The sequence below is a fragment of the Protopterus annectens genome, chromosome 11.part0 (genome assembly GCF_019279795.1).
Source record: "Protopterus annectens isolate FY-2018-M chromosome 11.part0, PAN1.0, whole genome shotgun sequence".
In the NCBI taxonomy this organism is placed as follows: Eukaryota; Metazoa; Chordata; order Ceratodontiformes; family Protopteridae; genus Protopterus; species Protopterus annectens.
Window position 1 is genome coordinate 88,562,123 of NC_056745.1, and position 25,310 is coordinate 88,587,432.

Sequence of the window (25,310 nt, forward strand, 5' to 3'; positions counted from 1 at the left end):
AAGTGTCTTGTAAGGTACATCCCAAATGGGGCATTGTACTCTATGATGGGTCTAATGAGTGACGAGTAGAGGGGCATTATAACCTCTTTATTTCTAGATGCGAACCCTTTAGTAATTAGATGGGCCACATAGAAGGATTTCCTAACTACTTTGGCAATATGATTGTCAAAGGAGAGATTACTATCTACCTGGGTCCCCAGATCTCTTATTAGCTCTTTTGTATTATGGGGGCTGCCACCTATGTGGTAATTTGTGGGTGTTTTGTTTTTCCCAAACGGGATGACTATGCATTTTTTGGCATTTAGCTTGAGGCCATGACTTTGACACCAGGTGTCCGTCTCAGTAAGGCCCTTTTCGAGGATGTCCGTGTCAGCCGGAGAGTCAGTTATTGCTCCCAGTTTGCAGTCATCGGCGAACTTAGTTAGCCATAGTCCTCCTGTGTTTGCCTGTACTTCTGAGAAGTATATGCCGAACAGTAGGGGTCCCAGGACCGAGCCTTGCGGGACACCACTTGTGACTGGTTTAGAGTAGGACCTGGAGCCCGCTATTCTTTTCCATGTGAGTTCTGTCTGTAAGCCAGTTGGCAACCCATCTCGTGACATAGGGGTTTATGTTCAGGCTGGTGAGTTTTTCTGTAATACCCGAGTGGGGAATGGTGTCGAAAGCCTTGGCAAGGTCAAGGTAGGCTGTGTGAACCACCTTTCCCTCGTCTATGGCCTTGGTGACTGTCTCGAAGAAGTCAACCAGGTTTAGTAGGCATGATCTGCTGTTAACAAAGCCGAACTGGTTCGGGTCAAGTGTTTGGAGGTTCCCAATGTCTTTGTTAATGAGTTCCATGATGATGCGCTCCATAGCCTTGCAGACCAGGCTAGTCAGGCTTATGGGGCGATAGTTGCCAGGGTCAGTTGTGGCCCCTCCTTTGTGGAGAGGAATAACCATTGTTGTGCACCATTCTGTGGGCATGTAGCCTGTGGAGAAGCTGAGGGTGAACAGCGTGTTTAGGTGGGGAGTTAATTTGTTCTGTAGTTCATGCAAGATGCAGCCTGGGACACCATCTGGTCCCATTGACGCTGTGTTTTTGGCTTTTGAAAGGGCTGTTTTCACCTGTGCATCTGTGATTTTTGGGACACTACACTTTTCTGGTATTGTTGTGCGCCCTTTTGGAGGTGAGAGGGGGGTGAAGTTTGCACTGAATCTATCTGCCAGGATGTTGGCAATATCAGTAGGTTTAGTATATTTTGTGCTATTTTGCACTAGTTCAGTGCGTATCTGTGAGTTGCCACTTAGATTCTTAACATAGCTAAAGAAGGCTTTGTGGTTATCTTTTGAATCCTTGGCTATTTTTCTTTCGAAGTTAGCCTTGGATGATTTCATGAGGGACCTTAGTTTCTTACTGATACAGATCAGGGATGTCTTTCCTTCTTGGGATTTGCTTTTTTTCTGAACTAGTTTCCTCCTTCTATTGTATAGCCTGTTTATGGCAGGGGTCCACCAAACTGGTTCCCTTCTCTTAGAGAAGTGAGTCTCAGTTTTGCTAGGGATGGCATGATCCATGCATCCTTGTAGGTGCTCATAGAGTGCATTTGTAAAGGTTTCTGCATCTTGGGCAGCGTTATCCTTTAGTGTGGGGGCTGTGAAACCTACCACCTCTGTCTTGAGTAAGATGAAGTTTGCTTTAGAAAAGTTTTTTACTGTGGTTTCCTTAGTTGGGGGTGGTGGTGGAGTATGGACATCCAGAGTGATTAGTTTATGGTCTGATCTAACCAGTGTCGGGTTGACCTCCGGTGCGGAACACCTGTCGCCCATGTTGGTGATGACCAGGTCCAATATGTTTTCACGTCTGGTAGGGGAGTTTACCAGCTGATCCAGGGTGTTTGAGTTGATGAATTCCAGGAAGCGCTAGGCCTGGGAGTTTGTACTCGAGTAGTTTTCCCAGTGAATGGTAGGGTAATTGAAATCGCCCAATATCAGGGTGTTCGGTAGGACCTTCATGTTTTCCAGTGTCTCCAGAAAGGTGGAATGGTGGTCCTGGGTCATGGAGGGTGATTTGTAGCAGGCCACAATTTGCATTTCAGATTTGCCCGATGTTAGTTGCACATGGATGATTTCAGAGGTATCATGCTGCACCACTAACCTGGAGGTGTAGGTATCCTTGATGAATATGGATACACCCCCTCCTTTTGTGTTTTGGTCCGTATTCTGTGGCCGAAACGTGTGGTATGAGTTGTAGCTCGGTAGTGCTGGGGTGCTCTCTGGAGCCTTGAACCAGGTTTCAGTTACTGCACAGATGTCGACGTTCTCCATACTGAGGAGTGCTTCGAGCGCATGCATTTTGAGATTTAAACTCCTGGTGTTGAGTAGCATAACCCTCAGTTTTTTGTTAATTGTGCTGTTTAAGGAGGTGGGTTTGACTTTTGAGCCTTGCCTAAAAAAGGCACTATGGGGGTAGCAAGAGCCTTGGCCAGTATTCAAAAGCCTAGGGGTGACAGGTGCAAGCCGTCTCTTGCGAATGCTTGTCGAGCATGTTGTCCCAGGCTGACAGACACTGGATCCCCTTTGAATGACACCAGAAGCTTAGCCAATTGTTGAAATTGATCATTTTTTCTATACTGAGGTACCATTCTTGGTGAGGGCAGGATGCTACTCAGGGTCAGGGTCATACCAGCCTGGGCTACATGATCAGAGAGCTCTTCCATGTCTCTTTTCTTGTAGTCCAGGAAGGTACGTCTCAGGTCATTCACACCAACATGAACAATGACAGAGTCATATTTGTACTTGTTCTGGAGTGACCTGAGTGCTTGTGTTATGTGGTGGATTCTGGGTCCCAACAGGCAGCTAACAGTAACCTTCTGCTTGTCCAGCCTAGTGAGTGGGACGCCAGTGTGCCTGACTATAGAGTCACCTATTACAAGTGTGTTAGGTATGTTATTTCGCCTTAAGGGCTGTGATTGTGCGGCACACTGATATTGTTTTTTATGTGTTGTCTGGTTTGTGATGGGAGGTGCAGGTTGTTTGGGTGTCTGCTTTGGAGATCTCTGATGCTTTTGCAGGTTTTTATTTAGGGCCTCCGAGTATGATTTTGTGTATTTATGTGTATTTTTTGCCAGCGCTGTTTTAGTAGGTCTGTGTACGGCTGGAGGTGTGGTGCAAGTGTTAACCTTCTCCTCTTGACTGTCTGTTCCAGTTTTGGGTGGAGACAGCTTAGCTTCCAGTTTGGCTGTATAATTGCAACTCTCGCATATGTTAGTGTTTTGTGGTAGGAGGAGAGGGTTGTCTGTGTACATGAGGCAGTTGTAACATTGCCTCAGGATACCCAGATTCACCAGCTGGACTGGAGAGTACACCTGAAATTGCCCTTTGGTCTTGCCTGAATAGAAGGGTGAGCTGCTTAGTCGCTTGGTTGGTGAGGGGTGAATAAAGAGCCTTGCCCTGCTGGGCAATCAGTGTCAGGGTATATTAGTGCTTGCTATTAGTTCTGAGCAAGTGCTGGGCTGTAGGATGCTTTTTCAGTGCTTAGGTTGAGAGTTAGACTAGTTTCAAGGGAAAAACTGAAGAGGAGACTTAGTGGAGCCAGGAATAATTTAACCATAGCTAACCGGCGCTGCCCAGTGCGCAAAACCGTGCAAACATGGTTTTTATAGTAGGGAAATGAAAGAGATAGAAATTAGCCCAAAATGGCCAATAAACTACTAACTTCTGGGCTGGAACCACTCCTCCAGGGACAGATAGGTTGCTCAAAGCTCTCCTCTCTCACAGGTGAACAGAGAAACTTCCTTCTATCCAAGTAAGGTATGGGCAACTCAGAACCTAGTATCACAGCCCTGAATTCAGCAATAGCCTGAAAACTGGACTATACTAGCCTAGAAAGGCAGGAAACAAGGAACTTATTTAGTTTTTTTTGAAAAGATAAGGCAAAAACAGTAAAAAATACACTTAAAACAGCTTTAAACGACTACAAACGATCAGAAAAGGCTATCACACTTTAGTGTGTAGCCTACAACAGTTAAACAAATTATTTAAATAAAAAACAACTTTTTAAAAGTGCAGGCAGTCAAATAAGTACAATATGTGAAAAAAACAAGCTTTTAAATCACAATAAACGCTGGAAAATCTGCGTTTAGGCAGAAAACAGTTAAGTACAGCAAGAAAGTACAGAAAACTGATGCTTAATCACTCCAAAGTCTCTCTTCTAAGCTAGAAGGCTTGTATCAGTTTAAGGCTTTCTAGTGCTACCCAGTCGGTTAGTTACAGGAAAGATGGGAAACAAGCGCAGATGTGGTCTTTTAAACGAGAAAGTTGAAAGAGATGGACAAACTGTCCAAATGGTCAATAAACTACAATTTCTGGGCCAAGAACCTCTCCTCTCGTGGTAGACAGGCTACCAAGTGCTTACCACTCCTATTGATAAGCTAGAAGGCTTTCCTCCAACACAGAAAGGCTTGTGGGGCTCAGAAGCTTACCAACAGTCCTGGATACAGCAACTCTGTATCTGGACTAGGCTAGTTACAGAAAGGTGGGAAACAAGCGCAAGTGCGGCTTTTAAACCAGAACGTTGAAAGAGATGGAAAAAAACTGCCCAAACAGCCAATAGCTACAATTTCTGGACCAGGAACCACTCCTCTTGTGGTAGATAGGCTACCTAATGCTTACCACTCCCACTGATAAGCTAGGAGGCTTCCCTCTAACACAGAAAGGCTTGGGGTGCTCAGAAGCTTACAAAGAGTCCTGGATACAGCAAATCTGTACCTGGACTAGACTAGTTACAGGAAAGGTAGGGAGCAAGTACAAATGCAGGCTTTTAAGCCAGCAAGTTGAAAGAGATGGAAAACTGCCCAAACGGCCAAATAAACTACAATTTCTGGGCCAAAACTCACTCTTCCCATGGAAGATAGGCTACCTAGTGCTTACCACTCCCACTGATAAGCTAGAAGGCTTCCTTCCAACACAGAAAGGCTTCAGGGGCACAGAAGCTTACTAACAATCCTGGATACAGGAGCTCTGTAACTGGACTAGGCTAGTTATAGGAAAGGCAGGAAACAGGTGCAAGTGCGGCTTTCAAACCAGAAGGTTGAAAGAGATGGAAAATTGATCCCTCAACCACTGTAACTCTAATTTCTCAAAATCCAACACTAGTACTTGCAACTCCAAGGGAAGCAGGTACTGGGTCCAACAATTTTTTAAGTACCATTGAATCATTCTCATGTGGAATTTTGAGAAACTCTCTTGTGAAGGTAGTTAACTGAAGAAAGAAATCCCTGAAAATATTTTGAACAGACAGGACTATGCCTTCTGGCAGAAAGGCCATACTTTTTCTGTATGTATTATACACTTCAGGAAAACAATTCTTTGTGAAGGAGGAGAAAGGACTTTTGCAGGCTCAATTTGAAATTGGGAGCAATTGGCATGTGATAAGTATCCTTCAGATATAAAATTACCATAAGACAGTGGTCTGGAAAAAGGTGTATGACCATATGGGTGAGTATTTTGAATATGGGTACTGTCAGAAAGGTATTTATGCATACCAAATCTAATGCTAGTCTCCCAGATAGCTCCTTTTGGGGTACCAAAAAGATTCTGGTGTAAATTTATTTTCCTTTTGTGGTGCAGGAAATGGTTCCTCTGTTTACAATTTGAGAAGGAGTACTGGAAAAAAACAAGGGTGTCTGGTCTGGAGGGTGCAGGGAGATTCGTTTGAAGGGAGGAAGATTTTCTGTCCACTGCCAAGAGTATCCTCACTGAATTTTTCTCAGAATCCACTCGTCTGGACTATTTGTTGCCAGGCTGCTGGGTTGAGCTAAAGCCAGGGAGAAGGGGAGGAGGAGCAGGAGGAAGAAACAGGATGCCCTGAGTCTTGAAGTACTCACTCTTCAGCAGGGTAAAGATCTTTTTTGGGAAAGGATAGTTGTGTAAGTGAACGTACCATAACAATAAATGTTTGAATGATCACTGCTGCAGTAGCCTCAGCTATATGGGTTATATCCTGCCAGGGATATAACAGCTGGCCTGGTTTCAAAGCTTCAAGCCAACTTCCACTTGCTCAGACCATTAGGCAGCTCAAGCTGAACTGCCTAAAAGCACAGGTTTGAGCACAAAGTCCTTCAGAGCTTTCACACCAACTGAGAGAAAGAGGCTCAGCACTGACAGATGATAGCTTGGAGTAAAAATATATACATATATACACAACCTTGCCCAATCAAAAAAGCAAACAAAAAGAGCGATGGAAGGAGGGAGTGACTACTGCAGCAGTGATCATACAAACATCTACTGTTATGTAAATATGCTTACAGAACTGTATTATGTTCATCATATTAATCACTGCTGCAGTAACTTTAGCTATATGGGTAGATTACCCTAACTTATAAAATTTGGGAGGTGGAAGGGGAAGGATCCAGGAGCCCCTGAAGACTGGTACTAGCCAAGCCTGATCTAGACCTAGAGAAGGAATCAAGCTTGTAGGACTTTGTAAAAGTATGTACAGAAGACTAAGCTGCTGCTTCTAGAATCTAAAAGCCATAGATGAAGCCAAGGCCCTGGTAGAGCAGACCTTGACCCTGCATGAAATACTTTTGTTGTGGTGAGAATAACAAAAGGTAATAGCCTGAGACAGCCATTTGGCAATAGTCTGTTTTGACATGTTGTCCTTTCTTCTTACCTTCACGAGAAATGAACAATTGATCCAAAGATCTAATAGATTTTGTTCTGTCAAAATAGTACCTGAGTTATCTGTGGACATCCAATGTATGTAGTTCCTTTATTCCTCATTTTTTAGGTTCAGGAAAGAAAACAGGGAGTGGGATCCTGGATACTACTTTAGGAATAAAAAAGATTGTCAAAGAAACCCTGTCTCTCTGGAGAATGAGATAGGGTTGACTCACCATAAGAGCTTACAACTCAGATACTCTACTTGCAGAGGTCAGAACAATCAGTGAAACAGTTTTCCATGTTAAAGACCTCAGGACAGTCTGATGAGCTGGTTAAAATGGAACAAGTATTTGCTTCCCTACTACAAAATTAATATCCCAAGGAAAAGCCGCAGGTTTTCTTGGAAGTCTCTTATGCAGAACCCCTTTCAAAAACATTTTGACAGAAGAATGCATTGAAAGAGGGGGATCCAAAGGTAGACATGCTGAAATGGCTGACAGATGAACCTTGATGGAGGAGTAAGGCCAAAGGATAGTAACTCACACAAATATTGTAAAAACAGAAACTCATTACCTATGAATGGGTGCTGGTTATGTTGTTGGCACCAGCCAGAAATCCATTTTCATTTAATAATGTACTATTTTCTACTAGCAAACTTTATTGCCTCCATTAGTACCTGCTGCATGTCCTCAGTAAGCAGGCACCTAAAGCGAATTAGGACCCTATCATCCAGGCAGTCAGTTGAAGTTGATTGAGGTCAGGGTGTAAAAAATACACTTTTCTTGTGTAAGGAGATGCATTTTGTGAGAAAGCTTGTGGTAATTGCCCTTGGCCATTTCCAAAAGAAGGGAGTACCAGCATTGCCTGGTCCAGAAAGACCATAAAATAATGATATTGGGGTATTCCTTTGAATCTTGAGAAGTATCTTCGATAGCAGTGGAATGGGTGGAAAAGCATACAGGAACATTCATGTCCAAAGAAAGGAAAGGAAAGGGCATCTGTCTTCCTGGCCTTCTTGCATGGGGTTCTGGAGCAGAATTTTGTCAGCTTATTCAGAGAGGAGGCAAAAAGGTTTATTTGAGGAACCCCCCCAGAGATGAATCAAATCTTGGAAGACCCCCTGATCTAGTTTCCTTTCATGAGGGTCTACCTTTGTCCTGCTCAGTTTGGTCTGGCACACAATTTTGCTCTGATGGAATGTAGGATGCCTGTGCTGGAAAGCTATATCCTAAGCTATCATGGCTAGTCTGTAAAGCGGGTAATACCTGGTCCCACCTTGCTTGTTAATGTTCCATATTACTATGGTATTGTCTGTAAAAACTTGAAGAGGTCTAGGGGACCAAAGATGATTCAGAGAGTTGAGTGCCTTGATCAGAGTAAGCATCTCTTTCATATTTATGTCATTGTGTCTGTCCTTAATGTTTCAAACAACTTGTACTTTTATCTCTCCTGAAACTGCTCCTCAAGCAAAGTCTAAGGCGTCTGTTTGACAGACTGCTTTAGAGAAGGGACAGAGAAGGAGAGACCTGGATTTAGGGATATTTGCTGTCTCCACCAAATTATTTCTCTTCAGACAAATCCCAGAACTGGGATTTGAAAAGATAATGGGCATTGGTGCTGGTACCAAACCGACTTCAGATACCATTGTATCTTTCTCATGTTGAGTACTTCCAAGGGTCTCATGAGATTCATAGATGCCATGAGACCCAAGCTTTTGACATTTTCACTCACAGTGACTGAAGTCTGGGTACAAAACACAACAAATAGATCTAGATTTTTCAGTTTTTTTTTTAAAACAAGAAACATCTTTATTAAATTATCATTTATGACATAGGCAATCATACATTTATATACATGAAAACAAACCATATTGACACAATCCTAGCTGAAAGCATTTTACATCACACACCATACTGACACAGTCCTAGCTGAGATGGTATTTCATTTTATCAGTAAAAATGCCCTCCTGTACAGCTAACCCCAAGAAATCATCAGTCTGTTTCTTGAACATGAATGTGGGGTCCAAAGGCATTTTAGTGTAGTATCTACCATCCGTAAGTTGTTTGGATGCTTCAGCATTGTATTGCTGCCAATTCATAACTACAACAGCCCCACCCATATCAGCAGAAATGATCACAAATTCCTTGTTAGTGACTAGCTCCCATAAGGCATCCATATAGATCATTGAGAGGTTGTTTGCCTTGCTGGTAGAACCCCTAAAGTTGAAATGTAAATCTTTGAGAACACTGGATTGGAAAAGTTGAACATTAAGATGCATTGGTGGTACAAATTTAGATTTATGGTATGTAAAAGCTATATCAGAATCAGAATAGACAGTAGTGTCATGAAAATGCAATTTAAGATTCAGTAATCTACAAAAAGCCTGTGCTAAAATGTTTTCCAAAACAAAGAAACCAGGGATATAATTGAGACCTTTATTCAATAAATTTGTTTGTGTTTCTGACAGAACAACATTGGAAATGTTTAGCACATTGGCCTCGCTGAGATAGATGCCTGGTGTCAGAGCCATGGCCTCAAGCTCAATGCCAAAAAGTGCAGTATCATCCCCTTTGGTAAAAACTCCATACCCATGAATTACCACATAGGCAGCAATCTACTTAACACCGAATGTGTGATAAGAGACCTTGGGACCCAGGTGGACAGTAGTCTCTCCTTTGATAGTCACATCGCCACAGTAGTCAAGAAGTCCTTCTACATGGCACACCTCATCATAAAAGGGTCCTCATCCAGGAAAAAAGAGGTCATTGTTCCTCTCTGCTCGACACTCATTAGACCCATTATAGAGTACAATGCCCCTTTTGGAATGTACCTCACAAGACATCTGCAGCAGCTGGAAAGGCCACAGAAGTACTTCACAAAGAGGATTACTGGCCTCAAACAAATGCCCTACACTGACCGTCTCAAAAAACTCCAGCTTTACTTCATTGCATATCGCCTACTCTGAGGTGATCCTTGCCTATCATATAAAGCTATGTCAAACTTAAAGCTGTTGGACATGCTACACCTAAAGAAATCTCAATTCCTCTGAACTACACACTCTAGGGACCTAAACCTTGTCACCACAATAAACAGGACATACTGGAGGGATAGATTCCTGTCCCAGAGACTTCCCATACTCTGGAACAGGTTACCCATCTATGTCAAGCAGAGTTCTTCATTAGCACTCTTCAAGAAAAATCTTGATGAGTGGATGGGAAATAGGAAATACACTCCAGGGATCACTTCTGTGTCTCTGCTTGACAGTGGCACAGGAAAATAACTTTCTTGGGTGGCGTAAGCCAGGGAACCTTGTTGACTAGGCTTACGTAGGCCCTTGGGCCAATAGCCTAGTACCTACCTATGAACCTATTAGTATTGTTACCTACATTCATTTCCTAGTTAGTAGTTCCAAAAGCCCCTCCATGCTGTTTATTTTTTGAGTGCTTGCTCCCTGCTCTTCTGTAGGGCCTAAAGGGGCTACAGTGTTGCTCCTTTTGGGGGTGGGTGAGTCGGAGGCTTGCTGCAAGCCCAGGTCTTTACCTGAAGATGCCCCAGATGTATCTGTATTGGTCCCTCATTTTTGAGTATGGATCTATGATGCTTACGTTTAGTTGTGTTGCTAGTGTTCCCTTCAAATCTAACACATCTACTGTGAATGAATTGGTTGCACCTATCTTAGTCTGTCTGGTCGCGCTGAAATGTGTGGACCTTTCTGTCCCGTAGCTGCTGTTCCAAACTTAAAAGGTCTGTACTCAATTTGTTCAAACATGCAACGTAAAAGGACTGACTTTCATAAGTTTTAGTCTCCTCACATAACTTTGTGATGTCTATGATTTCTTTAGCTATTATTCTTTCATGATAACTGGCCAATGAATCCACAAACCCCATGGATGCTTGCTGTTGGACACTGGCCCATTGTTTGGCCAGTTCAGCATCAATGTCATTGACCAAAGGCTGTGTCCTAACTCTGTGACCTCTAGGCGATATACCATTCACCAAGTAAGCTTTAAAGAGCTTGCAGTGCCACACATTAGATCTCAAAGATCTCATACCCTTATTTAGTTTCTGAAAAAGGGCCTCACAGCTGTTTTCAGGGCTCATGGTAATTGTACCATTGTGGACATTATTGCTGTTTCCTAATCCAAATATTCCCAAATCCTCCATATCAGCAGAGATCCCCACTAGAATTGTGGTAAGATCCATATTGATGTGGTATACTGTGAGATGGAAAACTTATTAGATTAAAGCTTCAAAGGAAGTACTTGTTGCAAGTCACCTGAATCCAAAGATTAGCAAATGAATACCATTAAAAAGAATGTTGATATAGTATATTATTTTAAACCTTCCCAATCTAGATATTGTGATATTTAAATCAGCCCCGATTAGGCTCAATATATGGTGCGGACAGTAATAGCCCTTGCCAAAAGAGTCCTATATATTCTCCTTAATTTCAACCCAACAATAGTCCAAATGATTTGGCAATGCTATGTCCACAGACTGATGGTTATAATTATTCACCAAAAATGAAGGTATGGATAGAATCAGAGAAAGGTGGACAATAATGGCTCTTGCCCATATATACAATTCACTTATAGGTGGCCAAATTCTAGCATATGCCGTGACTATGTCCAAGCAGTGATTATATTAGGCCAAAAGTGCCCACTGGCCAAACAGAATATGTTAAACAAGCAATGCCCCATCCATCAAAATCCAAATAATTGGTGTATTAAATTACCCCCAAACTAGGTTTATATATGGGAATGTAAAAATATGTCGGACAATAATGGCCCTTGCTCATATGCAAATCGTTATTAAACTTTGCCTGTTTAGTATACTCACTGCAAATAATATCAATAGTGAAGGCTTAAAAACCATAAAGATAGAGAGTGGACCTAACCAAACATAGTACTTGTAAATCAGGCAATGCCATGTCCACCAAACCCAATTTGTATAGGAAGATTATCTAACTGATAGGTATTCAGTCAACTTATTATAACAGATGATCACAAAAAGTCCTACCTTATGGCAATTACTTTATATCCAAAATGAATGGAAACTATATAAATGGAACCCATAAACAGAGCAACCAAAACGGGTACCAGTTAATAACACTAGTACACCTGATAGTATACCATAAGAATATGCCAAAACTTCGTACTCAATATTTCCAAACAAGGGTATCCTTAAATACATAAACCCTAATACATATGACTAGCAAACTAGTTGTGAAGTAACTGGCAAGAGAGGGAGACGATTCTAAGCTCAATAAAAAAATGTGTACCATACAGTAATAGACATATATGCATATAAAATTAGAATTTGGAACCTAAACAATGGGTCAAGCCCAACTAGAAAAGAATAAAGTTGTTCCTTTGTACAACTTTGTTGCAACTGGGCTGCAACACTCAACAGGGAAGATTTATTGAAATACAAGGTGAGACAACAAGGTCCAAGCCCTGTCACATGACTAACCACGACATATGGAAGAAACACTGATTTACTGATAAACAGTGTACAGAGACATTGGGACATTTTGTTAGCCGATATTAATCTATCACAATTTCTCCAGGACAAATGTCGATTTTCGTTCCGTAAAGGAAAAAAACTGAGTTCTTATTTAAATCACTACAAACAGGAATCAGGTACAGTTTCGACTGGATCAACACAAACTACACTATTGGAGGATAAATTGATTGGTTGTATGCGTTGCGGTCGCTGCAGCCACTGCAATAGAATTATGAAGTCTCAACAATTCACAAGCAGGAACTGTGGTACTGTTTTTTTATATTGGCTTCTTTGCAAATTGCAGTAGTGACTGGGTTATTTATTTGGCCTCGTGTAGCTGCTCTGCATTTTATGTGGGCCAGACCTCTAGACCACTTAGATTGTGGATTTTTGAGCATCTCAGTTATATGAAACACAAGAAGACTAGTAGTGCACTTTGTAAACATTCACTAAATCACCCTACAGCCTCTTTTAGATTTATGATTATTGACAAAATTATGGGGAATAAATCCAATAAAGCAGGATGGCATTCTATTCTCAATACCAAGGAAAAAATGGATTATTAGGTTAGGTGGTCTTTTTCCACCAGGATTAAATGAATATTTATGAGGTATCCAATCACAACTTACATTACACTTGATGTACTGTATAAAAGGAGCAAATGATGGAACTTGTCTTTTAACACTGATGAAGTCTATGTAATTATTCTGGCCGAAACCGGTCTGTTTTTTTTTGTTCTTTTGTTACTATGTTGTTGTTGTGTCTTTCGGCTTTTCCCGGTTAGGGGTCGCCACAGCGGAACTCCGATCCGCTAATGATTGGCAGTAGATTTTTACGTGCCGAGTTGCCAGCTCTAACGCACAACCTTCAACGAAGGTACGCCCATTCACACGTCTCCACACAGAAGACGCTCTAGCTGAGAATCAAACAGGATAACATCTTACTGTGAGGCGACAACGCTACCGCAGCACCACCACTGCAGTCTTTTGATACTATGTGAGATTTATTAAATATACTTTGTTATATTTCTACAGCATGCAGTTTGCTGGCTCATTTTTTCTTAATCATTAAAGTCTGTCAACACATTACACTCCCAGAAAATATGTTCCCAATTACCTCTTTCTTCCCCATCACACCTCCAACATTTGCTGTCTACCTCAGGAAAAATTCTTTGGAGTCTACTTGGGGTATAAAAATATCTATGTAAACATTTCCAAGCAAAAATCTTAAATCTAGATTTTGTTGCATATTTGGGAAACCTACATATATCCCCCATAGTTTATTTTTGAATTGCTTATCCAGTCTGTCTTCCCAATCCTTTCTAAGCTCCTCTGATTGATTCTTATATTTATCATGCAATATTTTATACGCTCTACTAATTATTCCTTTTTTAATGGCAGCTTCTGTTCTAGATTTTACTAAAAACTCTACCAGTGGCACCATACCTCTCAACTGTACAGATTTTTGCAGAATGTCTACATTTTTGCCTCATATTTTAGGCCCATTTATCAAAAAAAAGTGTTTTTCTGGCAGATTACTGGTAAACCTTTAAAGACTGAAGTTAGAAAATAATGCCAGACATTTGAGTTTCAGACTTCCTAACATTCAGAAAATTCACACTAATACAAAACCTGTTATTCTATAAACTTTCTAATTTTGTAAGAGCAATATTTAAAAATTTTCCCCATTTTTGGGCCTCTGTCCCACTTGCATTGATGGCTTTATCCAGATTACTTGCTCTAAGACAGTGATGGCGAACCTTTTGAGCTAGGCGTGTCAAAAATTTAGAAAATGCCTATCCTGACTCTGCTGGCATGTCACTCCCCCTCCCAAACAAAAGAGAAACAATTCTTTGAAACAATTCTTTACATATTCATTTATTTAAAAAAGATGCAGTCCAATCATGTGTGATGCTGTGTATTATAAAAGTAAAAGAAAAATCAGTGACTTACAATAGAGAAAACGAGATGTACACTGATAATTGGGCTTAAAATAGTGCACCCAAAAATTACCCTACTTTTAATAGTAATTTTGAATTGAACTGAAAAAAATATTGAACATATTGCATTTGATTTGATTAACTTAAATTAATGAATTTTTTGTTGCTGAGTTTTAATAGATAAGTGCAGGGTCACATATTTCTTGTATTTTTTATTCATTTAGTTTCTTTGGTAACTCAGGTGTTGGTGAACGCTGGTGTGTCACCCAAAACATTGTGGCTTGTCACCTTTGACAAGTGTGTCATATGTTCGCCATCACTGCTCTAAGAGGTTGAAAGGTATGACCAGTGCTGGTCTTTCATTCAGGACCCTCCTATTTCTTTCTCTTTGCCTGTACTTTTACAAACTCTACTGCAGCTAGTGGAAGCTGCCTGCACCCCTTGTTGTGTGCTTGTCATGTCCCTAACAGCAATACTCACTACATGTGTGCTCCCCTCCCTCAAGCTGAGCTAAAACTTCCTGCAATCTTCCTGTACGCACTTCAACGGGACCCTGAAGCAGTTTTTAATGGGACAGAGCATCTGAGCAGATTGGATTCTGGTCACTGACCCAAATAAAATATCTTCTGCCGGTACAGTCCCAAACACCCTCAGTGTCTACCTCCCAACCTTTGTTCACTGAGCTACCCCATCAGTATAAACTAATGATGGACCGGAACCCATTGATCTTCATAGATACTCTAAAAAAGATTAACGGGTGCAAACTAAAAACCCTCCTTCTACATGATGCAGCTGACAACTTCAACTCAATATTTCTACATACACTAAACATAAACTGAACAGCCTTGCTCATCTTTGTCTAAAGTAGATCAAAACACACCATGCAACTTGGCTGACTAAGACAGCTAAGGAACTTATGAAAGACAGAGACAAAATTTGGAAGCAATGGCTAACAAATAAAAACTCTCCAGACCTGCTGAAATTTAAACAACTTTGAGACCAGGTCAAAAGACTAGTTAACAAAGATAAAAAAGAACATTATCTAAAACTTCAGAATGACCATACGACATACACTAAACCCCCCAAAATTCTGGAATTCCATTACATCACTACTAAATCCAGGCACAAAGTGCAACCCATGTCCACATCCTGACAAAACTTCTCAAGAAATAGCCACTGTCTTTCTTTCTCATTTTATAGACACTATAGCACACATCACTGCTAATTTTCCCCACGCACACAACAACACAAACCCTACAACTCCAACAAAACTGTCCTCTTGCTCCCTTTCCAGTACACCCTCCCATTATTCTCACAAGTCCACTACCCATTCTACACCCATGTTCTATTTTAAACCCATTCCAACTGCCACAATAAAAGACTACTTCTCAAGCTCAAACCTTGCTCTGACGCTCCTGATGATCTACCCACACAATTCCTAAAACTAGCAGCCGATGCTATTGCCTGCCCTATAGGCATACTTCTAAATAGATCCACCCAAGAATCTTATGTCCCTGAAATCTGAAAAAATCATTTATTCTTTCTCTTCATAAAGGTGGCAACAATGCTGATATCTCAAACTTCAGATCAATAGCCATTCTCTCTCCTATCTGAAAGATCTAGGGAAATGTATACATATTCAAATTCTAAACTTTCTACTTCACAACCAAATCCTATCTCACGCAACATGGATTTAGGGCAGGCCATAGCACCACAACTGCTCTCTTATCTTTTATGGACACAATTAATAGAGCTGGAGACACTGGTAAAACTGTCTCCTCCCTATTACTAGACCTCTCAAAAACCATTTGACACTGTCTCTCACCCCTTACTTTTAACCCAACTCTTTAAGACCAGCCTTTTCCCCTCCTCTCTCAACTGGTTCTCAAGCTACTTAGCAGATAGACAACAGGGTGTTAAATGGCAACATTATCACTATCCATATCTTAACACCTCTACTGAAGTCCCCCAAGGCTCATTAATAGGTTTCACTCTTCACTAGGTCAAGGATGTCTTATTCAATATGCAGATGACTTGACTATTATATGCTCCGCTAATTCCATATCTGATCTACAACAAATAACTCAATTGGCCTTTACCGCCACTGAGACCTGGATGCATAATAATCGCCTATCCCTTAACCCAAACCAAACCAAGCTCATGCTATTCACCCATAGGAAGACACCTCCCCTTAAGCTAAACCAATTCACTATATGTACCTTCTCAAAGTAACACATCAATTGAGATTTTTAGCCATACAAACCTATTAGGAGTAATTATAGACGAACACCTGAAATTTGACTTACACATACATCATAGCATCAACAAAACTCACCAAAGGCTAGGAATCCTCTATAGGCATAAAGACTTCCTTAGCCCCACCACAAAATGGGTCCTAATTTCCACTTAGTTATTACCCTCTCTTGTATAAGGTGCTCCTCTACTTACTAACCTCTAATCATCCCTAAAAGGTAAACTTGAGATATGTTATAACAAAATCGCCAAGTTTGCTACAAACGCCAAACATTCTACCCACCGCTGTATTGCTCTTCACTCTCTGCACTGGCTACCACTATCACACTACCTCTCCTACCTACAATTAACAACTGCACACAAAATAATCATTAAACCATTAGACTGTCCTGCTCTTAGCTTATTTAGTTAGTACCATCCAAGGAGGCCTCTCAGATCTGAGAATCAGCACCTTTTGCTGATACACAAACCAAATCTACCAGCCGGCTAGCTTCTATACTCTAGTTCTCTAACCAAAGATTGGAATGCCCTACCATTAACTATTAGAAATATGCAGAATCTTGCCTCTTTCAAAACTTCTCTAACAGACTACCTATCTTCTATCCTGAATTGCACCTGCACCTTGTCTTCACCTCTCAAAACCTAACTACCTTTGCTTAATGCTGCTATTGATGTTTAATATGTACTATGTAATAATGCCAGGTTAAAGCCTTGCTATTCTAATGCCAGAATAATCTATGTAATGTCAATCTATTTATCTTTGCTGTTCTTTATTTTTGTCAATTTGCTATTTTACCAGTAATTCAACTGATTGTTAACTATGTTACGTTTGTTGTACATATTCTTGAAAGTCACTCACTTTATATGTATACACCTCTATGTTCTTGTTATTTTGGAGCTTTCCTTCCTGGGCCTCCACTGAAAATGAGCTCATAATGGCCCAGTGGACTACCCTGATAAATAAATGCAAATAAATACTCTGATATCAAGCCTTGATAGGGAAATCAGTCTCTAACCTGCAGTGCAAATAAATTATTGGCGTCTTCCCATTCTATTACCTTTTCCCCTCTAATTATTTGCTCCCAATACCTTGGTTCATTTGCCAGTTTTCTCCAATAAATTCCAGCCCCCCTCTTGCTTATTGTCTCTATCCCTAATTGCAGTCATCCCTATCGGCAGAATCTCCTTTCTCCAGTCCCGTGTTGGCTTAGTTCTTAGAATACTTTCTGCTACTTTATGAATACAATATTCTGTATGATTATTGTCATTCTCCTTAAAGGTCTGCATCCAAAGTCCCAGTCTCTCCTTATTTCTTGAACTTCCCCCCTGTTTCATCTTCATCTGTTTTCACTTTGAATTATAGTTTTCTGCTTGTGCTTTGCATAGGAGCCTTAACTGTGTTGCTCTGAAATACCCCTTCAAATTGGTAATCCCTATCTGCCCTATTCTGTAGGAAGAATAAGATTATCCTATTGACTCTTGCCATCTTCCCTTCCCACATGAAATCCTTCATCTCTTTACTAATTTCTATCCACAACTTCTCTGGTTGATAAAAATATGCCTGACCTGTGTGTAAGACTGAAGGGACTAAAAACATTTTAACTGCTTGTATCTTACTATCCATATGCATATAACAGATCCACCATTTTCTTAGTGTTTGTATTAGCTTTTGTTTAGTCTTTTCCCACATATCCTTAGATGCCACACCAGAATATTTTTTAATCAATACTCCTGAATACTTCATTTTATCATGCCCCATAAATATGGATATTACTGAACCAGTTCATGTGTGGGTACCTAATTTACCGCTATTGCCTTTGCTTTAGCTTCATTAATTTTGTATCTCAAGAAGATATGAAACTGTCTCAAAATGATACACAACACTGTATGTCCCTTTCTAGTTTTGTCGGGTATAAAATAATATCATCTGCAAACAAAGCCAGCTTTTCTTCACTACCATACCAATTATATCCTTGAATTTCTGAGTCCCTTATTTTCTTTGCCAATGGTTCTAAATATACTGCAAATAACAAAGGGGAAATAGGGCACCCCTGCCTGGTTCCTCTGCTCAACCAAAAATTATCAGAGAGGACTCCCCTCATACATCTTCCTAATCAACCTTATAATTTTTTCAGGAAATGTAAATGCTTCCATTACCCTGATCATAAAGTCCCAGCTTACTCTGTCAAATGCTTTCTCTGCATCAAGATCCACCAATAACAATGATATTTTCTTACATTCTGCTTTCCTCTGGATCATCAATGTTCTGTTAATGTTGTCAAATGTTTGCCTCCCCTCCACAAAAGCAAAATGATCCATATCTATCAATTTTGAAATCAGGCATGACTCTTGCCACTCTTTTAGCCATTATAGACATAAACACTTTATAATCATGGTTTATGGACCTTTACCCTCTTTAGGTAGTACAGCTACCGCTGCTTTCTTCCAGGATATTGGTATTGCTCCTCCTCTTAAAATACTGTTAAATAAAATAGATCTAGATTTTTTCCTCTGGAAAAAAACTCTTTGAAATGAGGTGTCTAGGAGATACCTCAGGAACACAATCCTGTGTGATGGAGTCAAAAAAAGATTTTAATGTTTTCTTGGAATCCCAGCTTGTGTAAGAGATCTTTCCACCAAGTTTCCTGGCCTGGTTCCCCAGCACCTTCCCAAGCCAGGTCTATCAGCTATTTTCTTTGCCGGCCCCCTCCCTGGAATTGATCCCATATGCTGGGCTGGTCATGGAATGAGGACACTGAGGGCTTGGCACATCTGAGCTTCAGTCAGGGGAGGGGGGTCTGTAACTTGTGACCTACCATCTCCTCCCAACCCCTGCAGTTCCAATGGTATACCTGGGAGGTGGGCATGCAATGGAGATATGTGGCATATCACCCACCTCCGCAGCAGCTTAGCCATGCATCTACTCTCTTCCCCTCTTTAGGCATGTCTACAATGTGGTGTCTGCAGCCTCCACCAGAGATTGGCACCGTGGACAACCACAGGACTGACCACCCACCCACCCTGGGATGGCTCTGCCCATCCGTCCCTGTTACTCATTTAGTCTTCTAAGCCACTAATCGAACCCAAGTCACCTGGACCATAGTCAGGGCTTTATCTCCCTATGCCACCTCAATGGCTTAGTGTTACCAGGAAACTTAAATGAGGAAGAAGAGGTAAGAGGTTGTGAAGTGACAGCATTTTGAACTTGGACACTATCACAAACAGGTTTAGGAAAGAAAGACCCACTTTCCTTATTTGGCATCAAAAACATCCTTGAATAAAAATCTTTCCAAAACTGTGAAGGAGGAACTGGATCTATTACTCCCTGAGACAACATGTGTTGAAGGACAGGGGGAAATAAGAGTCTGGTCTGGTGGATGATAAATTACCCCTTGGAAAGGACGAAGTTCCTCCCACTGCCATATGTAAACTTGGTGAATGATCTTCAGAACCAATTTGTCTGAAATTATCTGTTGCCAAAGACAGAAGTTGAGATTCAGACTTTCTGGGAAGGAAAATGGACTACCAGTGTGGGAAGGGAGGGCAAAGTCCCTTAAACAGTCATACTTAGACAGTATTTGATTTTGGTGGGTCACTGTATTCTTTTCAGAACCCCCTTGCCATTTCATTTCAAATGTCTGTTTACCAGCATTTTGCTGAGACAGTTTATTTTGTTCTTGCCAAAAGTGGATGAGGGGTTAGATATCCCTTAGAAAACTTGGAGAAGGAGGGCTGAAAATCTTGAGAGATTCCCTGTGTTAGCTTACCCCTCTTATCACACTTTTTATAGCCTTTGCAGTAGAGGGAACAAAAACTAAATCTCTGTACAAAGACAAATTTCAAATTTAATTTTCACATCATCTGGGAAGTTCTGAGAATGTAGCTAGGCAAACCTCCTCAAAACAGTACCAGTAGCCTTAGCACTGGAAGAAGTATCAACAGAGTCATAAGCATGCTTTAAATCATGAAAACTATAAGATGGAACAAACTAAACCATTTAAAGAAGATTTTTCCTCCCAAGAACTGCAGAAATAATGTTCCTCATACTTTCACAATTAGTCAGAATAAAGTTTAATATATGAGCCTGACAATAAAAAAATCCCCATATGTATCAATTATTTTCCCATAGTTGCCAGAAAGCATAGGATTGGAATTAACTAAGTATTTAGCAGTAGGAGTAAACGAAAGTTATGTACTTACCATAATGCTAGATCTGTGTTGTTTTGTTTTTGTTCATTTCAAACTTTGGATTATTGGATCTGACCGGATCTGACCTTGACACTTTTTAAGAAGCTTGGATCAAGGGCTCTGACTCCTTCCCTACACATAATTCCATTCATTCCTCAGAGTACCTCAGATTGATTTCGTGTACTTAAAGACATAATACATCATCCTGTACAAAAACTATGTAGAATCACTTGAATAAAATTGTGAAAAATAGTGAAACTGGAACAGAGAACAAAGAAAATGCTGTGCAGTGAAGGCCCCTGGTCAGGTCCAACCATTAAACCAGGGTCTGCAATGACTATTTAGGCTGAGGGATGGTGGGAAGGATGTTGAACCAGATGAAAACAAGACAACACTGATCTAGGGTTATGGTAAGTACATACCTTTCATATCCGATGTAGTCTGTTTTCATCCAATTCAATATTTGGGTCAGATTTCCAAGCTAACAAAACACCTGGGTGGAATCATGGATGGATATTCCTGAGAATGGTAGAGACAAAGGACGCGCTGGCTCTTGACTGTACACCTAGCTTGTAGAGTGATACAAAGGTGTGGACATTAGACCAAGTAGCTGCAGCACAAAGCTCATCAATTAGTAACCTACCCAGCACAGTAGTAGAGGTACGTTACCTCTCTTGGTAGAATGTGCCTTCAGTCTGCCTTGTAAGGTCTACCCAAAATGGTTGTAGATAAAGAATTATGCAGTCAGAAAGCCACCTGCATAGAGTTACTTTAGATTCTCCATAACCACATTTGGCCTTTGAAAAAGCAAGGAAAAGCTGATCAGATTTCCTGAAATCCTTTGTTCTATGTAAGGAGGGGATGTGGCAAACCCCTGGTCGATAGTGGTTGTAGGTGCTACACCAGAGGGATCAGGGGTAAAAGATGAGTGGTCTGAAGAACCCACACTGGCCACAGCAGAGTCACCCATCTGCACCTGAGGTAAATTGCTAGCCTGCTGTGGTGTCAAAGTTTGTTTGCATAACTTTTTTTCTTTTTGTGGCTGAAAGACTGACCTTGGGAGCAGTAGTTTGTTCAATGGTCAAGCCAAAAATGGTGCCTCTTTCCCAGAGGAAAACATGCAGCATAAGCTGTTTAAAATTTTAAAGTTCTTAAAAGTCCCTTTAATACACTTTGCCAGCCCCCAAAAGTAAAATAAACACATTTTGTTTATACTGAAAAAAATGGTTTTCAACTACTTTTAAAACTGACAGGAAAAGACTGCACTCCACTTTAAAAGTATAGTTAAGTCTCATGACAGTCCATTAAAACAGACTCCTGGATGTAAAACAACTTTCCTAATCAAGAAAGTTAACCAAGAAAGTACATTTACATTATAAATTTAAAGTGAGGAAAGTTTAAAGGGAACTTATCTGCCAGCAAATGAGTAGCACAAGCTGACCATTGATCCATGAAAGCCAGCAGAGGGGCACTCTCTTTGGCAGCATGAAAGCTCTGAAAGGCTTAGCACTCAAATCTTTGTGTTAGGTAGCTCAGCTCAAGCTCCCTAATGGTATGAGTGAAGGGAAGGCGCTCCAAAACTTTGGAAACTGCCTGTTATATCCTTGCCAGAATATAACCCATATAGCTAAGGCCACTGCAGCAGTGATCAATGTGATGAACATCTCCTTTTATTTGGTTTGGAAGCATTATCCTTTTGCCATTTCCTCTTGGTACCCCGCATCTTGTCGGGCTGGGATTTTTGTTTGTTCTACCCTTTGAAGTTGGTTGTCTTGCTAGGGGAGAACTTGGGAATATGACGCATTGCATATAACCCATGCTTCAATTTACCTCCATCATCCCATTGTTTGACAATCTGGGTAGCAGCAGGACCAAACATCAATTCGGAACTTAAAGGAGCATTCAAAATCTAATTTTTTTTTAAATCCTAAAAAAAGAATTTGGTTATGTAATCAAGGAAACCTTCTCAACACAACAGAAGTAACTGCATTTTTAGAAACGGTGTCCACGCCTTCCAAGACACTCCTCAAAACATGTGTGAAATCTGATTCACATTAGAAACAATCTCATTCATATAACACTTCTGTTCAGCAGGTAAAGATACAACAAAGTCATCCAAACTGTAAGCACATTGTAAAATAATTATTCCACAAGCAGTCCTGATAATTTAAAATTCTAGAGACTAGATTACTAGAGTGAGACACTTTTTCCCCCTGAGATTATAACCACTTGCCAATTTAATCTGGTGGTGTAGGGTTAGAAGAAGCCAAAGCTCTCTTGTTAGAGTTGGCAGCTGGAGAAACTGCAGCTGTGTCAACTAACAAAGAAGCAAAGAGAGCTGGAAGATCAGAGTGTACCTTCTATTTCATCTTATCTTTTTTAGGAACTGGTTCACTAATCAAAGGGGTTTTACATGCAGTTTTATAGAGATTTTCTAAGGCTGGTAAGGGAACAGCCAAAACATTTGGAACCTCATGCTCTACACAATCATAAACTTGGTCAGTTTCTGGCATAGCTCCAGATTGCTTTCAGTCAACTACATCTGTAAACCTAACTAGCATCTGTGGAAAGATGAACACTCTGTTGGATTTTGTAACTGGTTAACCTTCCAAAGAATCCGTTTGGATGGACTCAGAGTGTTCACTATTCTTTGCATCAGGGTCACCATCAAAATCTCTTGTGTTAGACTGATATCTAGTGAAGGTAGCTCTATAGTCATTTGGAATAGGCACATAGTGCTGACAAAGGTTTCTTTTTTGGGGGATAAACTCTTGGCTAGGCTTGTTAGGGCCCCAGGGCCATTAGCTTAGTAACCTCCTATGATTCTACGACAGTCTCCAAGATTAGCTGACCATAAAACACTCTTAGCTAAAAAAATACATTAGCCTTATACATGGCAATAAACCACAACAACAGAAATGGTAAATGTAGATAAAAACAACCAACTGGCACCACAATAAAAACCTCTAGCTCCTTGGCTCAGAACCCTTCAAGGAGGCTTTTATTGTGGTTCATTAAATTGTATACTTTTGAGAAATCTGTGGCCAGCTGGTTTATTTTTGTACATGGTAATAATGTGACTGCTTGTCACCTGGTGAAGTTTCTGTTTCTTCTTACTATAAACTACACTACAGGACAAAATATGTAGGGAGAGAGTATTATGTCTACTAGGGGTCTCTTACCCTGAAGCTCTCCTACACCTAAAGAGTTTGGTTCTCCCGTACCTGACCTAGGTACTGGAACAGCCCCGGAGGATGTGTCTGACCCCTGCACTATGTAGTGCTGCAGGCTCACACCACAGGGTGAAGGGGAAACAGGTAAGTGGCCCATGGGCCTGCTTAAGGCAACAACAGATTCACAAACCATAGGCCGAGGCATGTTTTTGTTTAGTTTTTTTCTTTTTAGTTGGAACTAGATTTGATGGGGGTGCGGTGGGGAGCAGCTGTATCAAATCAGGAGAAAAAACACCAGCCAGAATAATACACTAACTCCATTAAGGGCTGACTAAGGACAGCAATAATAGAAAATATAAGCTATGTTCCCACACAACAAAAAGGGCTAAACTGCCCCCCAAAAAGCAGAAACCGTTTAAATTATGCTAAGCCTTGTTCTACAATCTGCACAGTGTAGTAAAAAACACACACAGTCACAGTACCAAGTACAATTCACTTATCCAAATAGTGGCAAAATATCAAATACATGCCCTTAAATCAAACAGAAACTTTTTAACACAAGATAAATAAGCTTTTACTTACAGATTCCCTTGTGAGAAATGAAAACATCTCCACAGAAAATACAAGTAAAGTAATTTGCGGTAAAAACGTGATTTAACAAAAAAATGTCTATAGCAGTGCTAAACCAGCAGTAAACATGACAATGAAGAAACAAGGAAACGAGAGAAAAATGTAGTATTTTCCTGTCAGAACTTCAAAATGAAACAGATAAACAGAAAAACAGGTCTCCAGGCACCCTGCCAAGAGACAGTCTCTAGTGTTAAACTGACACCACTGAACTTCAGCTTTCAAATACAAGTCATAAAATACTTTTAAAAAAGCTCCACAACTGCTTAAAAGCAATATTAAGCATACAAACAGAAGTAAATTAAAATTCCTAGAGGAACTAACAGCAGTATTAAATATCAAGTGTATTAAAATAAAAGATAACATGCATATATTGTTTGTTTAAAATATAACGGAAAGAAAACAAAAGTATATAAATAATAAAGAGGAATGGAGGTTTCCAAAGAGATCTTATTAGAGTTGGAAGCTGTAATTCACCAATGCAGGCAGCTGTGGAAATTCAACTGTGAGTTCTACAGCTAGCACAAAAGACTGAATAACTGACGTTCTGTGACGAGTATTACATTGGAGGGGCTTAACCAACGTATCACAGAGAGTCTGAGAAGAGGATTTTGACCTCTGGAAAGCTACCAGTGTAGGTGCTTGTGCATGCACAGAACCCATTTGCCACTGAGGCAGTGTGAATGCTGAAAATCCCAAAATGCCTTTGAAACAGTAGGAATGGAGGTACTATTACTGGTCCAAGTCAGCAGTATTTCATGAGACTTCTTACTTATGTTCTTAACCCATGTAGAAAGCTACACAAGTCGTGAGCTCTACTGGTGCTTGGTTAAGCCAGATACTGGTCTTTCTGTCATTCAATATCATGAAACTGAAGTCTCTCAAGTCACAGCCCCTTGCTAATATCGATTACAGTGCTGCATCCTTTCTGAGAAAATAACAGAGAAGGATAAGCCTTGAAATGAATGTAGGCACTGGAGAAA

General features: G+C 40.6%; 1 protein-coding gene across 1 annotated transcript in view; it reads right to left on the bottom strand.

Moving 5' to 3' along the window:
* LOC122814909 (homeodomain-interacting protein kinase 2-like) overlaps positions 1-25,310 on the bottom strand; it is an 89,209-nt gene that overhangs the window by 15,802 nt on the left and 48,097 nt on the right. The window lies entirely within an intron of this gene.